The following is a 12,457-nucleotide window of genomic DNA, read 5'->3' as shown; positions in this document are numbered from 1 at the left end:
TGAAAGGGTTTCCTTAACTAGTAATAAAAGACCTAATTTACAAAAGGAAATGAATTGGAAGAGCCGATATTACAATCCCTAGTCAGGAATGTCTTTCATTAACTCCAAAAGTTGTACTTAGTAAACAGAATGCAATTACTTCACTAGTCCACAAGATGAGGTAGTTTCTCATTAAATCACAGCCAATAATTTCCTGGAAATTGCTGTCACCTCACATTGAAACTTTTAAGAATGGCAGAATAGAATCATGGAATGGTTACAGCACAGAGGAAAGCTGTATGGGTCATTGTGCTCGTGCTGGTTCTCTACGAAAGCAACTCACCCAGTTCCACTCCCCTACTTCCTCCCCGTAGCTCTACTAATTTCTTTCTGTCCAGATAATTATCCAATTTTCTTTTGAAGGCATGATTGAATCACTCTCAGGCAGTGAATTCCAGATCCTAACCAGTCGCTGTGGAAAAAGATTTTTCCTCATGTTGCCAAGACATCTTTTACCAATCACCTTCAATCGGTGTCCACTGGTCTCGATCATTCCACCAACTGGAACAGTTTTCCCTATCTTCTCTGTCCAGATCTCTCATGAACTGAAACAAAGTTTCAGCTGCACTAGAGTTTCTGTTAGTAAATTTGTATTCTATTTCTTCACAATATATGTTTTAATGATCTATGGGAATATTAACAGATTTATGAGCCAAAGCAAGCTGAAATGCATTTGCCATTTACTGATTCATTAGAATTCACCTGTTGAACTTATCCTCTACTGGGTCCTTTATTATTTAACATTTCCTCATACCTACTGACAGAAGATCCTCGTCTGCTTCACATATATTAATTTAATTGAGTTACTGCTTTCTACATGCATGGTAATAATATTTCTCTCTAACCATTGGGTTTGGGGTTGTGCCTTAGCAAAATCCTCCAAATCCAGTGGCCAGGGAGGTGGTCCAATGGCAGTGCCCTCTTTCAAGCCAACTTGCCCAGCATCAAGGTATGAACCAATCAAAACCAGCTCCACTGGGTGGGACATAGAACATAGGATTTAGGAGTAGGACTAGGCCATTCAGCCCTTTGAGACTGCTTCACCATTCAGTAAGGTCATGGCTGATCTGGTTGTGTCTCAGCTCCACTTTCCTGTCTGTCCCCCATAATCCTTGACTCCCTTGTCCAACAAAAATCTGTCTAACTCAGCCTTGAATATATTCAATAACCTAGCCTTCATTGCTCTCTGGGGAAGAGAATTCCACAGACTAATGAACTGCTGAGAGAAAAATATTCTCCCCATATCTGTTTTAAAAGGGAGACCTCCTACTCTTAAACTGTGTCAAGGACGCAATTCACCATTGATCGCGGGGGACTACCTTAGGAGAAAACTAATATTTCTAATTAGCTGCACAAAATCTGAAGTTTGGAATAGAAAACCCAGTAAGTCAATGCCAACAGCCATTTGATTTAAAACATTAAAGAATGATGACTACAACAGGCTGTTCAAATAATAAATGATGGCCCTGTAAATTAATCTAAAGATCCAGGTTGTTTATATCCAGAATTGGTACCTGGGAATGTCAGAGGCTGGATTTCTGTTCAAAGAGAGAGCGTAATACATTACTATAGATGCCGGTAGTGATTTCGAGGTGGAAATATAATTTGAGGGTGATGATATCTATGAGGTTTATAACTAGCAATGGTATCCTTATTTTTTATGTGAATTCCTTCACATTAGTGACTTTTATTAGTACACATTGTAGAGCTGGCGGGTTAGCTCTGAGTAACCTAACTATCGACATTGAAGAGTTGTATGAATGACAATGAAGGTAATTTTGCGCCTAAGGTGCTCTGAGTAGCTTTTGTTCAATCATGATGTAAAATGATGCTGCATTGTTGTAAAAAGATTGACAATTTATTTGGAATAAGCTTCATATTTTGTTCACTAAAATAATCTGGAATAAAGTTCATTTTTAAAGCCTTTTTAGAAGATGACCAGTTATTCCCTTCCCTTGAATATCTTGACTCTCCACTGGGGTCTTCCTCACGTGGCCTTGCTTTTGCAGGTCAGACAGTGAGCAGTGACGCATCTATTTTACCATCGGAGAATGATACAGCAGAGTTAGGACCTGTCCTCAGCCAATATCCACATGCACATATTTTCCAGCAGAAGCTATCGGCTAGTGATAAGGAGCAGAGCCCAGGCATTTCTCTCTCCGGCCATCAGCTAATTGTTGTCCCCAACCAGTGTCCTAATGTGGACAACTTGGTACAAAGCTTTCAATCAGACCTGGAATATCCCTATATGGTTTAGCTTTACCCTAATATTACCTTGATCGGAGAAGTCAGTTCCCATATTTGCAACTTTTCAGAATAAACAAACAGCTGTTTAGCTTGATTAAATTTAGTTTTGATTTTTTTTCAAATGGAGGTAATAAATGATGATTTCACAAACAACCCTCCAAGTATTTATGTTGTCAGCAAATCAGCCTCTATCTTCTCTGCTCATGGTTTTCAACCATCGATGCCCTCCACCCACGCCCCCCGCTCCTGAAGTATATTTAATTTGTTTATTTCATCATTGCTTTCAAACTAACATATCTTGAATCACCAGATGGGAGGTTATTGATAGAGCATTCATAAAAATCAACAAGTACTTTTACAATTGATTTTTATATTCAGCGGGTCAGGCAACATCGGTAGAGAGAAGAACGGAGTTAACCTAGGTTGATCGTTAACTCTTTTTCTCCCCACCGATAATGCTTGATGGGCTGAGCATTTCCAGCTTTTTTTAAATTTCAGATTTTGAGCACCTGCAATATTTATCATTTGTTTGATTTTTTAAATGTTCATTGGCTTTATTTCAATTGTTAGATTAATTAAGTAAAATGTTTCTAAATGAAGCAAGTCAAATTTGTTTAACTCGGAGAACCCAATCAAAAGAAATATTTCACATGTCCCGTGTGAGATCTGAAATCTGACAGTCTCCAAACTTTCAGAACTAACTGGCTGGAATAGGAGAAATAGTTCTATCGATGAAAAATGGGAGTGACTGTTCCTCACAAATTGAATATTCAGGAAAAGATTCCTCTGCAATTTCGTCAATGTCTGAACCTCATTCTCCCATATTCTCTCCATTAACTGTAGAATTTTGTTGCTCTGTCTCTTTCATGTTGTGACAATAGCACAGCTCCAGCTTTCGATTTGTAATGTGGGTCTCTGTGTGTGTGTCTCTCTCTCTCTGTCTGTGTCTCTGTTTCTCTCTGTCTCCCTCTGTCTGTGTCTCTGTCTGTCTGTGTCTCTCTCTCTGTCTCTCAGTGTTTCTGTCTGTGTCTGTCTGTGTCTCTCTCACCCTCTCTCTCTGGCTTTCTCTCTCTGGCTCTCTGTCTCTCTCTGTGCCTCTCTCTGTCTGTCTCCGTCTGTGTCTCCCTTTCTCTCTGTCTGTCTGTGTCTCTCTGTCTGTCTGTCAGTGTCTCTGTCTGTCTGTGTGTCTCTGTCTGTCTGTCTTTGTCTGACTGTGTCTCTGTCTGTGTCTGTCTTTGCCTGCCTGTCTCTATTTCTTTCTGTCTGTCTGTGTGTGTCTCTGCCTCTCTGTCTGTGTCCCTCTGTGTGTGTCTCTCTGTCTGTCAATCAGTCTTTCTCTGTGTTTGTATGTGTCTTTGTCTGTCCCTGCCTGTCTGTCTCTGCCTGTTTCTCTTCCTCTTTGTCTGTCCATGTATATGTATCTGTCTCTCTCTGTTTGTGTCTTTCTGTGTGTGTCTCTCTGTCTGTGTCTGTCAGTCTGTCTTTCTCTGTCTGCCTGTGTCTCTGTTTCTCTCTGTCTGTCTGTCTGTGTCTCTCTTTCTGCGTCTCTCTCTGTCTCTCTATCTGTGTGTCTCTCTCTGTCCGTCTGTGTCTCTCTCTCTGTCTGTCTCTCCGTCTCTGTCTGACTGCCTGTCTGCCTCTCTCTGTCTGTGAAATTCTTATTTGTTTTCAGATTCTCCGACAATGTCCGGATTCAGAACGCCTTGAGAAAATGCTGATGTGTGAAGTCCTATGGGAAAATAGTTCTGGCCATTTCTAAATGCAGGAAACTATCCATTGAGACTACCCATTGAGATTGCCTGTTCATTTCTAAACGGATATTTTCTGTCTGATACCCTTTTGTTAACTTGGAGGAGAAGCACGGCGCAATGACATCGCGATTTGTGAACTTGCTGCTATGAATTTTAAATGACTTTGCTTCGATACTATTCTTTAACTAAAGAAATTTCAGATTCCTTCAACTTTCGTTTAAAAAGTCCAGACTGTCCCCGAGCCCAAGCTGATCAAACGCGTTTCATGTTGCACATTCAATTCCCCCGATTACCTGCAGCTCAATCTCAGTCCACTTTGTCCACTTGTAAACTCCGCTCATCAAGCGTCTCGATTCGCTTCTCCCATCCTCACTCTGTCAAAAAGCAAAGTTGACGTTTGGAGTTTGAGTTACATTCAGAGCTCTTTAAAGAGAGTCGCCGCCCCACATTACAGTCCCTCAAAAAACATTCAATCAGGTTCCTACTCAATAAACAGGAAATATTTTTACTCTAGGTTTATAAATTCAAGTTCTACATTGTGAATCCGATTTTAAGAAATCTATTCTTCAATTAACAAGTTGGAGTCCGTCGAAATTCTCACAATAAATGGAAGCTGTTCCAAATTAAAGAGATTTTTAAAATTGAAAATGTTTCCTTACTACAGGAGTTAGTCTCTGCTGCTTCCGGACTTGCTCAGCTCTGTTCCGACTATTATTTCAAGCCGCTGATTTTTATGCTTTTGATCCAGTGACAATTGGTTTATAAATCAGGACTGGCCGACAATCCGAGCCGGAATTCCGTTACCTGGTGGGATTGATAAAGAGTTCGTGTAACAAACAGTCATCCTGCTGCTGCTAATCTGTATCTCGCAGCAAACACTCAGCTGCAGAAACTCAGCACTTTCACCGCAGAGCCTTTCCGCTCAGCAACTATTTCTTTTCACGGGTCGATTTTCAATCCATACAATTTTCTTCAATAAATTGACCCTTTAATTCCCCCGTTTACTGGCGACTTCTTAGCCCCTTTTTAATTCAATTCTCAAAATTCTGCACATTCACATTCACACACACACACACAATCACACCTACAACTCACACCGCAGCCCCTCACTATCACACAATGATATAACAACATAGACACACACACATAGAAATCATGGAGAATGTACCACACTGAAGGAAGTCTTTCTGTCCACTCACACTGGCACAACATACCCATATACCCAAGAATTAGGAGCAGAAGTAGGCTATTCAGCCCCTCCATCCTACTTCCCTTTCAATTAGATCATGGTTGATCTGGTTGTGGTCTCAACTCCACTTTCCGCCTGTCCCCTCTAAACCTTGACTCCCTGTCGATCAAATATCTGTCTAACTCGGCCTTGAACATGGTCATTGAGCCATCCTCCACTGCTCTCTGGAGAAGAGAATTCCAAAGATTAACAACTCAATTTTTCTCCCCATCTTCATCTTGAATGGAGACCCCTTATTTTTAAACTGTGCTCCCTCGTTCTCGTCTCTCTCAATGAAGGCAAACTTCCTCTCAGCATCCACCCTGTCAAGTCCCCTCAGGATCTTATATGTTTCAATAAGATCATCTCTCATTCTTCTAAACTCCAATGGGTACAGGACCAACCTGCTCACCTTTTCCTCATAAGATAAACCCCCTCATCCCAGGAAGCAGCTGTGAACCTTCTTTGAAATGTTTCCAATGCAAGTCTATCCCTCCTTAAATAAGGAGACCGGAAGTGTTTGCAGTACCAGCTGTGTTCTCACCAACATCCCTATACAGTTAAAAAGAAAGTAATGATCAGTGAGAGCTAACTCAGAAAGATGCCTGGTCACAGTAAAACCGGAGGCATAGGATGTGCCAAAGCCAAGACCCACTCCTTCAGAGTTGGTCTTCAGTTCCCTGTTGGCCGTATCCACTGGCTGCTGCACAAGGGTCATCATGCTGAGTGTGCTGGGGCCGGAGCCCCCCCACCTGGCTACCTGGCCACTGTCCTCGAGTACCTGACAGCCAAGATCCTCGAGCTGGCCAGCAACATGGCCCAGGACAACAAGACCACCCACATCATCCCCTGCCCACCCGCAGCTCACCATCTGCAATGACGAGGAGCTCAATAAGCTTCCGGGGGGAGGGTTCACCACAGCCCAGGGTGGGGTCCTGCCCAACATCCAGGCTGTGCTGCTGCGCAAGAAAATCAGCCACCCCAGCAAGGTTTATGCCTGAAGGGGCGAGATCAGAAAAAGATAAAAAGAAATACTTGAACTTACATAACGCTTTTCACGACCACCTGAAGTCTCAAAGTGCTTTACAGACGATGAAGTATGTTTGAATTGTAATCACTGTTATAATGTATCAATGGACCACCTGGCACAGACCTGGGCAACAGGAACAACAACAGTACATTGTGTCCACTTGACCCTGCTCCTTACTAACACCTGGGGCTTTGCCAAAATTGGCAGAGCTGTCTCAGAGGCTGAAGTGAAAGTCACCATAGTCCCAGGGGACCATAGGCTGCTCTCTCATTAGACAGTGAGATGACTGGTGGGAAGTTTAACCTAAAGGTCACCACACCTTAGGCAAGGGGCAAGGTTGATAAGGCAGGGCCTTCATGGATGACCTCAGCCAGTACAGGAATTGAACCCACACTGTTGGCATAATTTTTGTATTACAAACCAGATGTCCAGCCAACTGAGCTATTCAGCCCCCACAGACTAGTTAAACATCACCCTGACATAGTCATCCTCACGGAATCATACCTTACAGATAATGTTCCAGACACCACCTTGCCATCCCTGGGTATGTCCTGTGTCACTGGTAGGACAGACCCAGCAGAGGTGGTGGCACAGTGGTATACAGTCGGGAGGGAGTTGCCCTGGAACTCCTCAACATCCGGACCCCATGCAGTCTCATGGCATTAAGTCAAATATGGGCAAGGAATCCTCCTGCTGATTACCACGTACCACCTCCCTCAGCTGATGAATCAGTGCTCCTCCTTGTTGAACATCACCTGGAGGAAGCACTGAGGGTGGCAAGGGCACAGAATGTACACTGGGTGGGGGACTTCAATGTGCATTACCAAGAGTGGCTCGGTAGCACCACTACTGACCGAGCTGGCTGAGTCCTGAAAGGCCTATCCTACAGACTGGGTCTGTGAAAATTGGTGAGAGAACCAACAAGAGGGAAATACCTATTGACCTTGCCCCCACCAATCTACTTGTTGCAGACGTATCTGTCCATGACATTATTGGTAGGAGTAACCACTGCACAGCCCTTGTGGAGACGAAGTCCCGCCTTCACATTGAGGATATCCTCCATCGTGCTGTGTGGCACTACCACCGTGAGAAATGGGATATATTCCGAACAGATCTAGCAACTTGAGGCTGGGCATCCATGAGGCGCTGTGGACCATCAGCAGCAGCAAAATTGTACTCAGCCACAATCTGTAACTTCATGGCCCAGCATATCCCTCACTCTACCATTACCATCAAGCCAGGGGATCAAACTTGGTTTAATGAAGAGTGCAGGAGGATATGCCAGGAGCAGCACCAGGCATACCTAAAAATGAGGTGTCAACCTGGTGAAGCTACAATACAGGACTACTTGCATGCTAAACAGCATAAGCAGCAAGTGTTAGACAGAGCTAAGCGATCCCACAACCAACGGCTCAGATCTAAGCTCTGCAGTCCTGCCACATCCAGTTGTGAATGGTGGTGGACAATTAAATAACTCACTGGAGGAAGAGGCTCCACAAAGGGTCAGCGCTCTGTGAAAGCAAAACATAAAAACAAGTGACAGATGGCCCTGTGGGGGAAGGGGAGAGAGGTTTGGGGAAAGAGGATAAAAAAAAAACAAATAAATGAAAGAATAAAATATCTATTTTTTAAAGTAAATAAATAAATAAATCATTTTTTAAAATTGCTTTTAAAAAGGGGTGAGGATGGAGGAGAGAGCTCATGGTCTGATGTTGTTGAACTCATTATTCAGTCCGGAAGGCTATAAAGTGCCTTGTTGGAAGATGAGGCCAAGGACGGACATGTGGGCATGAGAGCACGGCGGTGTGTTGAAATGACAATCGACAGGAAGGTCTGGGTCATGCTTGTGGACAGACTGAAGGTGTTCTGCAAAGCGGTCACCCAGTCTGCATTTGGTCTCTCCAATGTAGAGGAGACCACATTGGGAGCAGCGAATGCAATAGACTAAATTGAAGGAAGTGCAAGTGAAGCGCTGCTTCACCTGAAAGGAGTGTTTGGGCCCTTGGACGGTGAGGAGGGAGGAGGTAAAGGGGCAGATGTTGCACCTTCTGCAATTGCATAGGAAGGTGCCATAGGAAGGGCATGTGGTGTTGGGGGTGATGGAGGAGTGGACCAGGACGTCCCGGAGGGAACGGTCTCTACGGAATGCTGACAAGGGGGTGTGAAGGGGAGATGTGTTTGGTGGTGGCATCATGCTGGAGTTTGGCAGATATGGCGTATTTCCACCATTTCTGCCATTTCCACAAACTCAGCAACCACCTCCTCCCCCACAGGGTCATCTGTCACTTGTTTTTATATTTTGTTTTCACAGGGCGCTGACCCTTGTTCTGCTATTAGCATCTTCTGCTATCTTACCTTAATTCCAATATCAGCACCTTCTTTACTCTTTACCACTATCATTAACATTCCTTTTGTCTTGTGTCCATGACATCTTTGTCAATCTCTCCTAGTGGTCACCCATCCCTGTCCTTCTATCTCGTTCCACCTGCTCCACCTCCTCTTAAACAGTATAAAATCCATCATATATCTACTTCTCTTCAGCTCTGAAGTGGGGTCATACAGACTCAAAACGTTAACTCTGTATCTCCCTCCACAAATGCTGCCAGACCTGCTGAATTTTTCCAGCATTTTCTGTTTTTATTCCCATCCTTAATGATGGGGGAGCCCAGCACATCAGTGCAAAACACAAGGCTGAAGAATTTTGCAACCATCTTCAGCCAGAAGTGCCGAGTGACTGATCCATTTCGGCCTCCTCCGGAGGTCCCCAGCATCACAGATGCCAGTCTTCAGCCAATTAAAATCACTTCCCATGATATTAAGAAATGACTGAAGACTGTGGATACTGCAAAGGCTATGGGCCTTGGCAACATCCTGGCAATAGTTCAGAAGAATTTTGCTCCACAACTTACCGCACCTTTAGCCAAGTTCCAAGTTCCAGTACAGCTGTAACACTGGCATCTACCAGGCAATGTGGAAAATTGCCCAGGTCTCCCCTGTACACATAAAGCAGGAGAAACCCAACCCGGCCAATTCAGCAAATTGATGGAAGATGTTGCCGACAGTAATGTCAAGCAGCGTTGACGCTCAGTTTGTGTTCTGCCAGGGCCACTCAACTCCTAATGTCATTAAAGCCTTGATCCAAAAATGGAAAAAAGAGGTGAGGTGAGAGTTACTGCCCTTGACATCCAGGGAACATTTGACTGAGTGTAGATCAAGGAGCCCTAGCAAAATTAAAGTCAATGGGAATCCGGAGAAAACTCTTCACTGGTTGGAGTCATACCTACATGACAAACAAGGGAGAGATGTGAGATGATTTCCCCTTTTTTCTGCACTTTTCAACTGACTGCAACAACATGTATTTTAAATAAGTATTTTAACCTCTTGGATATTGTAATCCTCAAGAACAGATGCAAGACAAGCTTTCATGTAAGTTTTTAAATTAAAAGAAAGAATAAATGTGCATTTGACCATATTGTCCATTTAAATTGTCCATATTCCATACTGCTTTAAAAAGTAACATGTTCATCTTCTTCATAATTTCACAGGCATATGACATGGGCATACACCTCCCTGTAAAAAGGAAGAAAATGAAATTCCCTAACTTCTATTTTTTTCTTGCTCACATCACAGGGAGAAAAGATAAAACACAATAGCAACATTCACACACACCCATTCACATGCATTCCTTGAGGTCATTGGCACTAAACATTCCACAGATTATTTGTGGCATTTTCCCTGTGTTTAAAGTTTGGTTTACACATCATCGCTTAAGATGGGGAAAAATTAATTTCTTTCTCTATTTGGTTGGCATGCTTTGTAGTTGGGAAGGCTAGATTAAATTGAAAAACTTGTTATCTTCCTGCCTTTTCCACCTTGGAATCTCTTTAGGTGTTGACAAAAGTTGTTTTTGTTTTTTTGCTAGCATATGTTGGTGGTCCTTCCAACACATAAAAATAGACATTGAGTTTACTGCTTCCTGACACATCTAGATCTGTGCAATAGCTTTCAGCTTGTGAAAAGACCTGTCCCTGTCTCTTGCTCTTATACGAACTTACGAATAAGGAACAGTAGGCTATTCAGCCCCTCGAGCCTGCTCCGCCATTTAATAAGACCATGGCTGATCTGATAGGAAACTGAAATTTGCATTCCACCGACCCCTGATAACCTATCACCCCCTTACTTAGCAAGAATCTATCCACCTCTGCCTTAAAAATATTCAAAGACTCTGCTTCCACCACCTTTTCAGGAAGAGAGTTTCAAAGACTCACGACCCTCTAAGTGAAATAATTTTGCCTCATCTCTACTTTAAATGAGTGACCCCTTACTTTTAAACAGTGACCCCTAGTTCTAGATTCTCCCACAAGAGGAAACATCCTCTCCAAATCCACCCTGTCAAGACCCTTTAGGATCTTATATGTTTCAATCAAGTTGCCTCTTACTCTTCTAAACTCCAGCAGATACAAGCCTAACCTGTCCAACCTTTCCACATAAGACAACCCGCCCATTCTAGGTATTATTCTGGTAAACCTCTGAACTGCTCCCAATGCAGTTATATCCTTCCTTAAATAAGGTGACTAATACTGTACACAGTATTCCAGATGTGGTCTCACCAGTGCCCTGTACAACTGAAGCATAACCTCCCTACTTTTGTATTCAATTCCCCTCCCAATAAATGATAACATTCTATTAGCTTTCCTAATTACCTGTTGTACCTGCATGCTAGCCTTTTGTGACTCATGCACTAGGACACCCAAATCCCTCTGGATCTCAGAGCTCTGCAATCTCTCACCACTTAGATAATATGTTTCTTTTTAATTCCTCCCTCCATAGACAATTTCACATTCTCTCACATACTCCATTTGCCAGATCTTTGCCCACTCACTTAACCTATCTATATATTTTTGTAGCCTCCTTATGTCCCCTTCATAAGTTACTTTCCTGCCTATCTTTGTGTCATTGTGATACAAATTTTTATTACTGCAACCTGATGATGCCTTTGCTGTTTGCAACCATGCCTGCAAAGACTTTAACCTATGATGGGTGTTTTTACAACGCATGGCTTTAACATTTCAGTTTCAGATAAATTGATAATTCTTATTTAAGTGGTAAGCTGTCATTTGGCACATGCAATTAATCTGGCCTCTCTCCTTCCTCCAGCACGTTCTTGTAGGGTTTTAAGTTCAGGCTGCTAGGTTCAGATGGCCTGGGATCTGGAACCAGCAAAACTTGGTTGCTTGACTCTTCAGTGGGTAAATCTGCTCTGACTTCACTCTCAGTCCTCCGGTGGTTTTCACAGCTATCTTTTGAATCTTTGCATGCTACCTTCCTTTTCTTCTGTATTTCTGGAATGCTTTGTCCCCAGTCTGTCTGTCCCATATCCTGTGGGACGTTACTTCCTCCAGGCATCTGTTCAGACTCCACTCCACTCACTTGGGGCACTTCAACTATGTGAGTCATCCTCTGCACTTTCTGCTTGCTAGCTTGGGAACTTTGCTCATCCCTGATTACATTTTTAAAGAAGGTTTCTGCTAAGCAGTCTTTTGGTGAGTGCTCTCAATATCGGCTGTTTTTACTTTAGCAATTTTCCCTCTTCCTGGCTTTCTCTTGGCCTATATAAATTCTGGTAGCTTTGTCTCCATCTGCCATGTCCTTGCAGAAGTTTCCTCAACTTTTTGAGCTTCTGTGGAATTTTGCTTAGTCTTCCCAGTGTCCTCAGTCTCTATGGACTGTTCCAGAGCCTTTGGGAATAATACCCTATATGCTGCCAGATCATTGCCCAGTAATACATTTACACCTTGTATGGGCAAGCTTGGAACCACCCAATTGTTATTAGTCCTGTAACTAACTTACCCTGTGGGTATATCTTGAATAAGGGAACCTCCAAACGTTCCCCAGTAAATCCCTTCACCAACATTTTGCATCTGTTCTGCTTTCGGGTAGAAAATCTCCATCTCCTGTCACAAACAAAGTCTGTGTACCTCTGAGAACATTTACCTCTTTTCTCGGTCTCTTAGGAAAGCTAGGGTTCATTATCCCTTTCAAGAAAGAAGATTTTCCAGTTATCCTGGTCTGTTCCTGTTACATTGGGACATAAACTTACAACTTGCATGGCTATGGACATTGTTGGTTTACCTTGTAATGCCAACGGACTGCCTTGACATG

The 12,457-nt window shown here is 43.1% G+C and overlaps 1 long non-coding RNA gene across 2 annotated transcripts in view; it reads right to left on the bottom strand.

Annotated features, from left to right (window-relative positions):
* LOC121281296 overlaps nucleotides 1-4,793 on the bottom strand; it is a 32,578-nt gene extending 27,785 nt beyond the window's left edge. For both annotated transcript variants that reach the window (XR_005943852.1, XR_005943853.1), the window contains exons 1-2: nucleotides 4,697-4,793; nucleotides 4,331-4,411 (exon numbers count right to left, since the gene is read on the bottom strand). This is a non-coding gene — a long non-coding RNA (uncharacterized LOC121281296). The remainder of the gene's footprint in view (nucleotides 1-4,330; nucleotides 4,412-4,696) is intronic.
* Nucleotides 4,794-12,457: the final 7,664 nt, after the last annotated feature.

Source organism: Carcharodon carcharias, chromosome 8 (genome assembly GCF_017639515.1).
Source record: "Carcharodon carcharias isolate sCarCar2 chromosome 8, sCarCar2.pri, whole genome shotgun sequence".
NCBI lineage: Eukaryota > Metazoa > Chordata > Chondrichthyes > Lamniformes > Lamnidae > Carcharodon > Carcharodon carcharias.
This window is presented reverse-complemented; position numbering and strand designations above follow the sequence as displayed.